At 40.7% G+C, this 13,718-nt stretch overlaps 1 long non-coding RNA gene across 1 annotated transcript; it reads right to left on the bottom strand.

Moving 5' to 3' along the window:
- Positions 1–682: 682 nt before the first annotated feature.
- LOC308488729 lies at positions 683–13,666 on the bottom strand. The gene is made up of 3 exons (XR_013991944.1): positions 13,581–13,666; positions 1,152–1,403; positions 683–1,065 (listed from the first exon to the last, which is right to left on the bottom strand). It is a non-coding gene; the product is annotated as an uncharacterized lncRNA (long non-coding RNA).
- Positions 13,667–13,718: the final 52 nt, after the last annotated feature.

Below are 13,718 nucleotides of genomic sequence, written 5' to 3'. Positions count from 1 at the left end.
GTTATTTCTACGTGAATCAATTTCTCTGGTTTCACAAACTACGGTTTCCCACATGGGAAGAGAGGATGTCTCTCTGCTGACGGGGAAGAGAAAAGAGGGCTCCCAGTTCACAGGGCCTTCCACCGATGGCAGTGTGAAATAATAAGTGATTCATCACCCCTTACAAACTAGAACGCGCTCCGCGACAAGGAGCAGCAGCATTTGTCACCTCAAACTATGCCTCTTTGGGATATATTAAGCTGTTAAATAAGAAAAGACTCAGAAAGAACCTTTGAACTTCACCCTCTCTGCCTAAAAGAATTTGGATAGAGGATCTGCTCCAGGAAGGGAGCTATTACTATAGAGTGTGATAGAGAGGAACCTAGAAAGGCGCTTTTGATCAAAGTCCTGTCAGTGTCCCATTGTTAGAGATCCCAGCAAACACTGATTTACCAAACATTTGTTTTTTCCATCTCCATGAGAATTGCCTTCCTGCCCTTTAAAATCCCAAATCACAACCCCACCTTCTCCTTGATTCAGGATGGTTCCAGATGACATAGAAGCCATAACCTCGCCATCTGTCCTCCAGTCCCATACTGCTATGGCGTCCCAGTATACATACGCGTAATACATTTGGTTATTTTCTCCTGTTAATCTGTCTCATGTTAATGTGATTATTAGTCCAGCCAGAAGAAGTACTTTTAAAAATATGTATATTTTTACAATTAGGGTTAGGTGTAATTTTTTGTCCTTCCCCACAGTGAGGCAGCCTAGGTGTGGAATTCAAGGCTCTCGAAAAATGCCAGAGGACTTTTCTGAGCCCTCGGTTTTTCCTTTGAAAGCCTTTTTAAGGTGTCAGGATATGACGAATAAATGTGTCCAGGTTGAAGTTGAAGAGGCTAAATCCATGGCTGATGCAAGAATCCCAGTATCTGCGGCTGTTTTTCATGGGACCAGCATCCATTGGTCTTATTTGTGTTCAGGTCTATTTCCTCTCCACCTCCTTCTGACTTGCGTAGAGTGGAAGAAGAGGAGGCCCATCCCCACCTCACAGGATACTTTTTACACATAAAGCTGAAATTCATTCTGGGAATAAAAGACATGTTGTCAAAACAGTGAGTTGGTTGAACTTCACTCCCCTCCCCCCCATTATAGACGAAATGCATACTCACTATAGAAAATTTGCTCAATACAGAAAAGCACAGAGAATAAAATCCTCCAGATAATCCCATCTTCCAGATATCACCTGGTTAACATTTAACACTCGGTAAGGAGATTCCGGAACTCTTCAATGTCCTTGTGGAAGAGGCGTCAAGTGCAAGAGGACTACTTGCTTCCTTTGGAGCAAGTAAGCCGCCAGTGAGACTCCCCAGCAAGAAACCTGAATTTTTCTCCCCTCTACCGTACCCTCTCTCTTGAATCTCCTAAATTGATAGATGAGAAAGATATAGATTAGAATTTTAGGAAACATCAGACAACCTGGAGCCCATTTCCCAAAAAGACTTTAACTAAATTTCATTGTGGATGACACTGCAAACCCATTCTAGTTTAGAATTTAATTTTGACACTTATTAACAGTAATGCTGGGAAAGGAATGGAGATGAGAAGAAACTAAATTTTCTAAATGCCAATTAATTTGTGTCTATGATTTGGGGGGAAGGTCTCAATGACTCAAAACATCACTTCTGAAATCCACCATCTTTAAGAACACAGCGTAATTCAGCCAACACTTGTTGCCTGTTGAGTGCTGGGTCATGTGCTAGGTCCAAGGTGAAGGTCCTAGCCCAAGGTCAGGATGAATCAGGCACAACACTTGCCCTCAAGACGAGTAGTCTAATAAAGGAGGCAGACCTGGGAAGCATAAATCACATGCAAGTGCAACTCTCTAAATATGTACAAGGTGCAGTGATGATAAAGAGGAAAGAATGGTTAACTCTATTTGGAGGTCCTTTCGGTGAGCGTTTCCTGGAGGATTTTGCCAAGGAAAAGGTAATCTAAGCAGAGGCGTGGCTTAAAGGTTAACTCACAGATTCAGATAAACAGAGAAATTTCATTTATTTGTTTTGTCAAAACCCAATCTGGCCCACTTCCAGAGACCTTAGTCACAGCGCAGAGCTAATTCAAAGGAAAGCTTGGTCTAAAGGAATTATTGAAACAGTCTCTGTAGGTCTCTGGCAGTCTCTCTTAGATAAGAATTCTGAGTCTTTGAGCTAACCTCTCCGCCTCCTGTTCCTTCCTTATGAGTATTCAGGGTTATGGGGAAGAAGAGTGTCTTTTGCCACTTGATCAAGGTGGATAAAGGTGAATGGCATGACCTTTGCTCTCTGTCTTCTGGTCTCTAAGCGATGTTCCTTGCTTGCCTGGTCTCCGGATATCCAGCTGGCCTTCAAAGTTTACGTTTTGAGCTACTGGAACTTAGGGTCCATTCTTTTGGTATCACTCCCTAACTTGTTCTCCTTTGACTCTGATGTTACGTGAGAGGTCTCTGAAGTCTAGCTGTGATGGGAGCCTTCCCAGCAACCCTCACTTCAGTGCTACCTGCTGCCTACCATCCACCCCACTCGAAGTTCCCAGGCTAAGCTCAGAAAGCTAAGCCTCTGGGCCTCTCATGACTTAACCCCACAGCACAGCCAATTTGAATGCTTATTCCCAAGTTTGATAGGGGTTGGTCTTCAGAGCAGTACCTTTCTAAGCCCCACATGAGAGGAGGGTAGGGTCCTCAGTGTTTCTTTCTTTTACTGAACACACCTCCTACTCTCTGGGACAAAGCCTAGACTTCTAAAACTGTGGACATATATCTGAGTTTTTTCCTCTTCATTCCTGTTCTCCTTGCCTCCTTCCTACCTACCAATCTTCCAATCTGAAAAACAACACCTTCTTTCCATATGTTCTTTCTCAATCTCAACTTCAACTCCTGGGTAAAACTCTTAATGAGCAGAGGTATTTTCTCTCCATCTAGGCTAGGCTACTGATAAGCTAAATCAGTAGGGGGTAGAGAACTATAGGTGGGGGTCAAGGATTTTGATTAACCAGGCTAATGTGCTGTGTTGACACACAAAATGTCCATACCTGTAGAGAATTTTTGTGAGAGTTTATTGGAGCCGAACTGATGCCATATACTGGGGAACAAGATCTCAAATGCTCCAAAGAATAACAGTTTTACAGCTGCTTTTATGCATTTGAAATTAAGGAGGGGATGTACATGGAGGTGGGAGAAAGCAAGGCAGGGGTTGGATTACAGGATAGTTAACAAGATCATGTGCTCTCTTGAGAATAACACCTCCAAGGGGTATCACTTCTGGCACTTCAAAGGTGTGTTAACCCAAAGGCACAAGAAGAATAGACAGGGCTGGCTTAAAACCTTTCACTAAAGAAGTTATAAGCCTGGGGCATGACTACCCACCATAACCTTCCCAGTTTATGATCATAGGAATTTATGATCATATCACCCTGTATGGTTATTTTCCCAGAACCCTTTTTTTCCATGCACAGTTACACTGATCTTACTTACATCTTTCTCTTTGCATTCCATCTGTATCTGTCTAATCTCCCTCCCTGCCTTGCCATCCCCCATGTTAAGGAAATGGCAGTGGTATGGGCTTGATAAATATTTGAGAGATCTAATGGACAGAACTTGGTAGATTTAAGAGATAGAAAGGGACTCACAGGTTTCTTGCTTGGGCAAATGGGTAAATGGTGGTATATTACTAATCAAGAGAGCTAATTCAGAAGGAACGTAGCTTTTTAAAGTAAAATAATAAGTTTCTTTTGGACACTTTTCGTTTGAGTTGCTTCTGGACTGGATCACAAAGAATACTGGTAGCTGGACAAACCATCTGAAGTCAATTTTTGAATAAGTTAAGTCTTGTTTGTGGATAATACTCCTTGATCCAATATTCACCCTTTAGATTTTGTACAGTCAACTGTTTTCTACCAAATAAACGGCTGAAATCAGCAACCCTAAGGGAATGGGGATTTTATTGGGTAAGGAAAAGAAGCCTGAACTTTTTTAGAAATTTATGTCACTGCTTCTTAGCTAGGTAGATTTGGAAAAAGAAGATGAAGGAAAACTTTAGTGTCTTCTTCCCCCAACTTTCTGCCTCCCGTTTTACAGCTAAAGAGACTTCAGTTCTAAAGATTGAAAAAGCAGAATGAGGACACTGGCCACACAGATGGGGGTGGGGAGTGAAGATCCCAGAAGATGGTAAAATAATTCCCAAAAACTAAATAGAAAGATCATCTTAAAACAAATAAAATTACTTTACAATTTTGTACGGATAAGGCTTTACTAGGTCTAGAGAATACCTGGAATCTATCCTCAGGTCACCACATCACCGGGGGGACAGCTGAGTATTCAAAAAGAACTACGTGTACATACACACTTTGCAAACTGTAAAGTGCGATCACAAATGTGAACATCAACCTCTATTTCTCAGAAAGGTACAAAAACCCAGCTCTAAGGACAAGGTCAATCCACAAGCAGAGAACAGGACATAAACCAAAACACAGTAACATACTGTTGAATATGTTTTCTATTTAAGGTGTACAGATTATCTGAAATAAAACAGAAAAAGAGGGGCTGGTTGGGAACAAAGTGTGTGTCTGGAAGGTAAATAATCCACAGAGCCTCTATGACCTTTGTCCCTTTTTTCCTTCACGCATTCATGTATGAAAATGACTCAGCCCTAACACTGGTGGCTTATTTTTAGTAGGGGCAATGGGAGCCAGGTGAAAACTTAAGCATCGTAACCATCGCCAATTGACAGCCTCACACATCAGCAGCAGGGAACAGAAACTCATTTGTTCATTTCAACTTGATACGTGTGACTCAAGGGGCACCAGAAAGTCTGCCTCTTTCAAGATACATATTTGCTCGCTCTTTCTGCCCCAGTGCTGGAAATTCCCGAATGGAGTCCAATTCCCTCATTTTATAATTGAGGAAGCCTCCACAGTTAGTGTAAAGTTATGGATGGCTGTGTTGGAACAAGTATCTGGAGCTCTGAACGCTCAGCTCAGTGTCCATTCCACCTCCCTTTTTGCAAGTTCCTAAGTCAAAAGCCAAATAATTCATCTGACATAAGACCACAGGGCATAATCCTGGGCTGGTGTCTCATTCTAATGTAATATAAAAATTTCATATAGAGGAATGACATTTTGTTGTTCAAATTAGCAGAGACCAAGATTCTGAGAGACGTATTCTTTACTGCTTTGTAAAAACGTTAAAATTCAAACTCTCAGCCAAGCATGAAGCAATAAAAAACAAGGGGTGTGGAGTTAACTGCTGGGGTCTGAACTGTGCTTCTGCCACTTATTAGCTGTGATGTCTTGACTAAGTTACTCTCTGTATCTCAGTTTCCTCATGTGTAGAATGAGGTTGAGAAGAAGAGTACACAAGGAGGTGTGTATTTTTTTTCTCAACATAGGAACTTTTATGCTAAGTGAAATAAGTCAGACAGAAAAAGTAGAGAACCATATGATTCCACTGGTATGTGGTATATAAACCGAAAACAACAAAAGAACAAGACAAACAAATGAGAATCAGAAACTCATAGACACAGACAATAGTTTAGTGGTTACCAGAGGATAAAGGGGGTCGGGGATGGGAGATGAGGGAAAAAGGGATCAAATATATGGTAATGGAAGGAGAACTGATTCTGGGTAGTAAACACACAATGTGATTTATGGATGATGTGATATGGAATTGTACACCTGAAATCTATGTAACTTTGCTAACAATTGTCACCCCAATAAACTTTAATTAAAAAAAACAAATACATAAAAAAAAAACCTTTTTTTAATCAGTAGGAGTTGTCCAGAAATGGTTTGGGAAATAGTGCGGTCCCCAGCAATGGAGCTATTTAAACCTAGCGTGGGTGGCATATAGCAGAGATGTGGTCAAAGGAAACAAAGATTGGAGTTGGAATAGGTGAGTTTTAAGATCCTATTCACTAGATTTCTGATCTTAAAATTACTAAGCTGGCAAAATTTATTTGCTTTTGGAGCCAACCACTCCTTTTTTCTTCTACTTTTTCTAATTCTAATAGTCTACCCGCATTAGCTTTCATTTCCTAAGACTCAATGACTGCTTGAGACCACGGGATACCCAGAGTCTGATACTATTACACAGGCCCCCACCAGTTCCTCTACCCCCCCCTTCCGGACCCAGTCTTTAATGTCTTGATCCCAACGAGTTGTTACAGAAAAAAAAAAAAAAGGCAAAAAGGCTCCCCGTCCTAATTCTTACTAAAATATAAATGACTTAAGTCATTCACCTTATGTGTTCTTTTCTCAGGGATACACCCCTTTTTAAAAGGAAATATTTATTTGCTAGTTGTTTGTTTGGTATAATCACAAACATAAAAACAAACAAAGATTATGAAGGGTACCAGAATATGCCATCCCAAAATTCAATATGCCTCTGGCATATGGATTATTGGGAACTAAAGGCCGTTGACAACCAGCAGACTCGAGAAAAGCTGTAAAAACAGGGCACAAATTTTCCTTTGGTCAAGGAAATATCCATGTGTAAAAGGTGTCTCTCTTTCCCCTCACCAGGAAGAGGAGGACTCTTTACAACTCTTATTAATAGAGAAGGCATCCACTCAAATCTGCATAACAAACCTTACTAAACAACACGTGTTTACCATACTTCCTGGTCACCTGCCCATAACTTGCTTCCCCTGCCCAAAAGCCCCAAACCCCTTTTCCTTTGTTTAGCCTAAGATGGTATATCAGCCCCAATTCTAAAGTCACTCCTTTGGGTTGCTGATCACTAGGTGTTTCTATGTACACCTGTGCCATGCACATGTTAATAAACTTGTTTGTTTTTGTTTTGTTAATCTGTCTTTGGCCAGTCTAACTCACAGGGTCCCAGCTAAAGAACACAAGATGGGTAGAGGAAAAGATTTTTTTGTTCCTCCCCTACCACTGGAAAGAAGTATGCAAACAATAATAATTTTTATGTTGGTAGAATTAATTTTTCTTTTAAGTTTCCTTAAATACTGCTCTTGTAGTGTGTTTAGTAAAGAACAAAAGCATGACAGTAATGATCATTCTGATCAGAATGTGAGAGAACTGTGGCAGCTGTTTCTACCAGAAGGATTTGGGGCCTGTGGGGAAGGGGAAAAATTCCCCTTTCCCTCCTCTGGTTCATTTTGGCTGGCCAAATAATGAAACCAACAGGAGGCAAATTGACAAGAGAAAATCAAATGTAGTATCCTGTGAACGAGAACTTCTTAGGTACGCAGGGTCTCTGACTGTCTCATGTATGGGGGGGTTCCTGTGCACAAGATATTACATTTGATTTTCTCTTGTCAGTCTCCCTCCTGCTGAGTTTTCAGTCATCTGCAAAGAACCAAAGGAGGCAAAGGGGAATTTTTTCCCCCCTTCCTCACAGTTCTGGCTCTGTAATTAAGAATAAGAAAAGCAGACCTATAGTAAATAACACTTTGCTCTGCCCTGAAAAGGTAGATTGAAAAGAAGTTACCTCTGAAAATCTCTTATGGGCAAAGCCTCTAGTTTAAATTCTACATTAACTATATAGGGGAGGGGACAGAAGTTTCTCTTGAGCCGAAAGCTAAAATGGCCTTTAGCTCAAAGTAATCTGCATACCACTGAGGCACATGTAGGGGTGGCTCATTCTGTACCCCCATAGGCTCTTTCTCACAGGTCTTTTTGTCTGACCTGTATTAAACTGTCCTAGGGAGATAGTGGACCTGTTTTCCAGATGATTTGCTCAACCAGCTTTTATTCCTTCAGTATTTCCCCTGTCTCCCTTACTTCACCTCATTCCAGAGAAAGAGTGTTTCTTGCTCTTAATAACTCCAATTTTAATTACAGAAAGTTTAGGGGGGGCTTTCCAGACCACTCTCAGCTGGATAGCTCCTGGAAAATGACTAGATGGAAAACTAAGCATGAAGACCAGAGAGAAAACATTCCAAACTGTGAAGCATGCCACTCAAAGGACAAAGGCAAGGTCATCTAGCAGGAGATAAAACACTCCAACGAATAAGAATCAGATTAAACTCTCATTTGTGGGTTTAGAGGTGGAAGGTTAAAGTCCATGGTATAAGTAGATGGGCTGTGACTAGACTGGGAAAGGAAGAAAGATTACAGGGGAGGATACATTAATGAGAAGAAGCAAAGACATTTCCTGCTCATAGAATGCCACCTGCTCCTGCATACTTCCTAGCTCCCTTAGAGTTACAAGGCCATGTGACTAGTTCTGGCCAATGGGTTGGAAGGAGCAGTGATAAGCATCCCCTCCAGGCCAAACCAATCATTTAAGAGATACTGCATGACTCTTCAGCTCTCTCCTGTTGTGGTGTGCAGAGGTTTTGTAGAGATGGCAGAGCCACACGTTAGAAAGAACTAGGTTCTCACAAAGATTGCAGGTGGGGAACTAACTGTAGTGGTACTGGCCGTTCAGCAGACTTTGGGTGAGTAAGTTTGGTTTTGTTCAGTGCAATGGACTGAATGTTTATGCACCCCCCAAATTCATATGTTGAAATCCTTTAGGAGGTAGGACCTTTGGGAGGTGATTGGGTCAACAGGGTGAAGCTCTCATGAATGGCGTTAGTATCCTGATAAAAAAGAACTCAAAGAAATCCCTTTTCATTTCCACCATGTCAGGTTACAGTGAGAGGACTGCTGTCAGTGAGGAAGGGGATTCTCACCAGGCACCGAATCTGTCAGCAGCATGATCTTGGACTTCTCTGTCTCCAGAACCACGAGAAATCAATGTTTGTTGTTTATGTGGACAACAAAGGGATTCTTTGGAAAGTAACCTCTCAGGGTGATCTGATCCTAAATTCCTAACTGGGAAGGTTATGGTGGGTAGTCACGCCCCAGGCCTACAACTTCTTTAGTGAAAGGTTTTAAGCCAGCCCTGTCCATTCTTCTTGTGCCTTTGGGTTAACACACCTTTGAAGTGCCGAAAGTAATACCCCTTGAAGGAGGTATTAATCCTCAAGAGAGCACATGATTTTGTTAACTATCCTGTAATCCAACCCGTCTTGCTTTCTCCCACCTCCATGTACATTCCCTCCTTAATTTCAAATGCATAAAAGAAGCTGTAAAACTGTTATTCTCTGGAGCATATGAGATCTTGTTTCCTCACAATTGTCATCAGTTTGGGGTTAAAGTCTTATAAAATTCTCTACAGGTTTGGACATTCTTACGTGGACAATTTATAAGCTACCTAGTGTGCGGTTTTTTTGTTGTTGTTATAACAACCTAAATGGACTAAGACATCAAGCCATTGAGACTTGGGAATATTTTTTTTTTTTGTCTGCAGCACAACCTAGCCTATCCTGACTAATAGAAAAGGCACTACAATCATAGTAATATATAAATTGCATATTAGGTGACACTCAACCCCAATCTGGGGAGGCTGAAGGGAAGAAGGAGAAATTTGCTGAACCAGTCTAGTGTCATAATCATCATCAGCGAAGACAAAAGATACTGGGCCCATGTCAAAGACACCCAGCAGGAGTCCTGGAGTGTCAAACCACATGAAAGCAAGAGGGAGATTAATGTTAAATCCCTGCTCTCAGCATTGAACCTCTTCAGCCACTTCCCTTTGAGAGTTTTAGCCTGAAAGATTACACCAGAGTCAAGGCAAAGGAGAAACTGTTTTAGGCAAAGAGCCCATGTTTTTGCTGAAGACTTTATTATAGCTAAACTTAGAAAGTAGAAACAAGAGGAGGGTTGTAAGAAAATATAAACATAGTTTAAGGAGAAAAGATCAATTGTATCAGTGTCATTGTTCATAGACAAGAAAACATAAGGGTGTCAAAAGAAGGCAGTATCACTGAATAGGAAGAAAAAAGATAACTGATGTAATTTGGGCTGGACTGATGTGATTTTTAAGGTCTCATTGGGCCAGGGAAGTCTAAAATCTCTGAGGACATCACAGTCTATGGTAGTTAAACATGTAAGCTCTGGAGCAAAAGTCAGATGGATTCACAGCCAGGCTCTGCTACTTAACTAGTTTTGTGGCCTTGGGTAAGTTATTTAACCTTTCTGTGCCTCGGTTTCCCATTCTAAAATAGGAATTAGAATAGTGTGCACCTCATATGGTTGTTGCACCAGACTATGCGAGGAGTCTCTCAGGACTGCCTTCCCCAGTCAGCAAATAATGTGGGTTTCCCCAAAAACTCCCTTTCGGGCCCTCTGTCAGGGATCAGGGCCTCACTAAGAATATTGAGGAGGCAGTTTCCATGTGTATAGTCTAGAGCCAGAGGCAGACAGATGAGCTGGGTGTCTTTTTTGTGAAACAGAGGCAATTACCTTTACCAAATGATCCTGCTGTTTGATTTGTAGTTTGACTCTGGAGTCAAAGGTGAGAGGGTTCATACTTCATTCTTGATTATGTACATGAGGATTCCCTGGGGGCTTATTTCCAATTACTGTTATTAATGTTCTTTCTTTGCCCTGCATCCCAAGATGTCTTTCTGTTTCTCACATGTGGGCATAATGCATTAGTTGCTCTGATTCCTTAAATCATTGATAAGAGGACAGTCATGCCCTGAATCAATTCTATTCTTTGTATAGTATTAGAGCTAGCTGTCTCTAATTATGGTCTCAGATTATGATTTATTTGCTTGCCATAGGTATCCTCCCCATGGAAGTAAGACCTAGGAATAAAGCTTTGTGCATAGTTCAGCAGCACACACGTGGTTTAGAGCTCAGGCTCTCATGTTGGCGTTGCACGGACTGGCTTTATATACTGGTTCTACCTTTTCCAGCTGTCTGAACTTGGGCAAGTTACTGACCCTGAATGAGCCTCAGTTTCCCCACCCAAAAATGTGGATAACAGTATTTACCACATTAAGTTGATATATGGATTACACAAGTTACTGTAAGTAAAGCACTTTGTGCATGGCACAGGACAATCTTTCAATAAACATATTATTATTCATTTCTGTGTAAAGAATGGTAATTATTGCTTTTAAAATAATTTTTATACCCACAGATCACTTTTATGCAGATAATTCCCATAGGTCTCTCCTTAGGCCTAGCATTTCTTCTGAAACCCATAGAAGTATCTTCAATTGATTACTGCATATTTTCTCTCTTGTATCATCCTCCATCAGATTTGACATTACACCATACTCCTCTTTCTCTAGCTGGCTCCCTCTGGTCTTCCCTATTTCGTTAATTGTCAGTTTCTTAGGTATAAAATTTTATCATCCATAGCTATAAAAAAAAACTCCAGCTGACATTTATTATTTACTATGTGCCTGACACTATGTTAAATTTTCATTGAATTATTTTATATAATCCTCACAATAATCTTATGATTTGGTGACTATTAGTACTCCCATTTAGCAAACATAGAAACTGAGGCTTTGTGATGTTGAGTAACTTGTCCAAAGTCACATAACTAATAAGTGACTGAGCCAAGAATCAACGCCCATTTTCTGAAAACAGAGCCATGCTCTTTTAAGCACTACCACTGTTGTGATATAGTTCCTCTCTACCCCTTGTTGATCATATCTGATCACCTCCTAAATCTTGTCAATTTATCCTGGGAATTCTATCATAAACATTCTTTTGACAACTTTAATTCAGAGGAGGTCATATCTATCCTCATACCTTGATCCGCCTAATGCGTCTCTGCTTCCAGCCTCTCCCTGTCCCATCCATCCTTCAGATTATAACTAAATTCTTTGCTGTCTAAAACAAAGCTCTCTCCATGTACGACTGTAATCTTGAACAAATCGGGCCATCTCTTTTGGTCTGTTTGTATCTCTGTAAAGTGAGTGAATTAGATGGCTTCAACAAATGAGTTCCAAATGTTTCTCATGTCACTGTCCTACCCCTCAAACTTCAATGACTTTCCATTAACTATAGCTTAAAGTCTCAACTTTATGGACTAGTATTTAAAGCTTGTCACTAATCTGGTGGTCTTTTCCCCACTGGTCCAGAACATTCTTTTAGGAGTCTAATCAGTTTCTCATTTTCTACTTTTCTCTGCTTACTTTCCATCCTTTGCTTTTGCTATTTTCCTGATCCCCTGATACCTACAGACTTATCTATTTACCTCTTCTTTTTGTGTATCCAAATGCTACCTCCTCTATAAAATTTTCCCCCTATTTTATCCAGGCATCCCAGTGACCACTCTTTTTTGCTCTACAATAATTGATATCTTAGCGCAGTTCACTAAACATTACTCCTATTATTTTTTTTGGGAGGTGAATATATTTGATTAGCAGTTTTGTTTGTTTTTAGCAAGGGGTGGGTGGAAGGCCAGTGATTTGATGTTTGAGGTAGTGATATCCCATTCTGAGAGGTTTCAAGCAGAGGCAGAAATCCCTTGCAAGGATTTCTGGAGAAGGGATTGGTCCATATGCCCATTAAAATTACTTTTAGTACTAAATTCTTATTGTTCTCTGATTTGTTTTGCAGAAACATTTACCTGTGGAAGCCTGGAGGGCTGTGTGTAGGGTTGGGAAAGGGCTGTGTGTAGGGTTAGGGTGGAGTCATGGAATTAGGATGGCTTCCAAGAGAGATGAGACTGTCCTGTTTTCTAGTGCCCAACCCACTTCTCTAGCATCTGTCTGGGCAAGACCTTACTTCCTTACCTAATAAGGCTTAAATCATCCTGGCTCAAGGTCTTGAAGACTCTATTAATCAACAGCATTGAAATCATCAAACTGTTAGGCTCCATCCCAGACTTACTGAATTAGAATCTGTATTTTATGTGACTTGTTTGTACATAGAAGTTTTAAAACCACTGTTCAGGGGGCCTCAACCACTAAAAAGGAACTTTGTAGATAATTCTATTGAACTGATATTAACAAACTCCAAGAAACAAAGAAAGAGAAAGGAAGAAAGAAAGAAAGAAAGAAAGAAAGAAAGAAAGAAAGAAAGAAAGAAAAAGAAAAGACAAAGAAGGGAGGGAGAGAGGGTGGGAGGAAGGAAGGAAAGAAAGAATTCTTAGTTTTACATTTGACATTTAAATCTATGATCCATTTTGAGTAAATTTTCATTTAAAGTGAGAGGTTTAGGCAGAGGTTCTTTTTTTTTTTCTCTTTTTCTGTTGATGTTCAATTGCTCAGCAGCACTTATTGAAAAGGTTCCTGATTCTACTTTGTACCTTACCCCCACCCCATTCCTCCTACAGCAGTCAGAATGATTCTTAAAAAAAAAAGTATCAGATTATGTCATGCCTTGTTCAAAACTCTGCAATGGCTTCCCATCGCAGCATAATCTGGCCCTCCTCCCCAATGGCATTTTCTACCAATGGGTCCCCACTATAACGCTCCCAGGTAACCACTGGACTTCCTCCCTCACTTCACGCATGTCTATTCTAGTACTGTCACCTCCTCGCAGAGATTTCTTCCACCAACTTTTTAAAACAGTTTACTCTTTCAATCTTTCTCCCTGCCCTGCTTTTTCTTGACAGCACTTAGCTAATGCCATATACATTTGTTTATTGTTTGCCCCCATTCCCAACCCCACCAGAAGCTCCAAGAGAGTTTACTGCTATGGCCTCAGGCCCTAGCACAGTGCCTGGCACACAGTCAGCACTCAGTATTTATTGCTTCACAGGTTAGAATGAATACATAAATGCAAAGCAAGAGAGCCTTGTCTACCTCTAGTTCAGACTTCATGCAACGTGTGAGCGCCACCTCCCGGGAAGCCAATTTGTTCCAGAACGAAGGTTAGTAGTCACAGAATCCACACCAAAAAAAAAAAAAAAAAAAAGAAAAGATGGATGCAGCCTGCCGGAA

The sequence above is a fragment of the Rhinolophus hipposideros genome (assembly GCF_964194185.1).
Source record: "Rhinolophus hipposideros genome assembly, chromosome: 20".
Lineage (NCBI taxonomy): Eukaryota > Metazoa > Chordata > Mammalia > Chiroptera > Rhinolophidae > Rhinolophus > Rhinolophus hipposideros.
The sequence above is the reverse complement of the archived record's forward strand: the minus strand, read 5'-3'. Positions and strand labels throughout refer to the sequence as shown.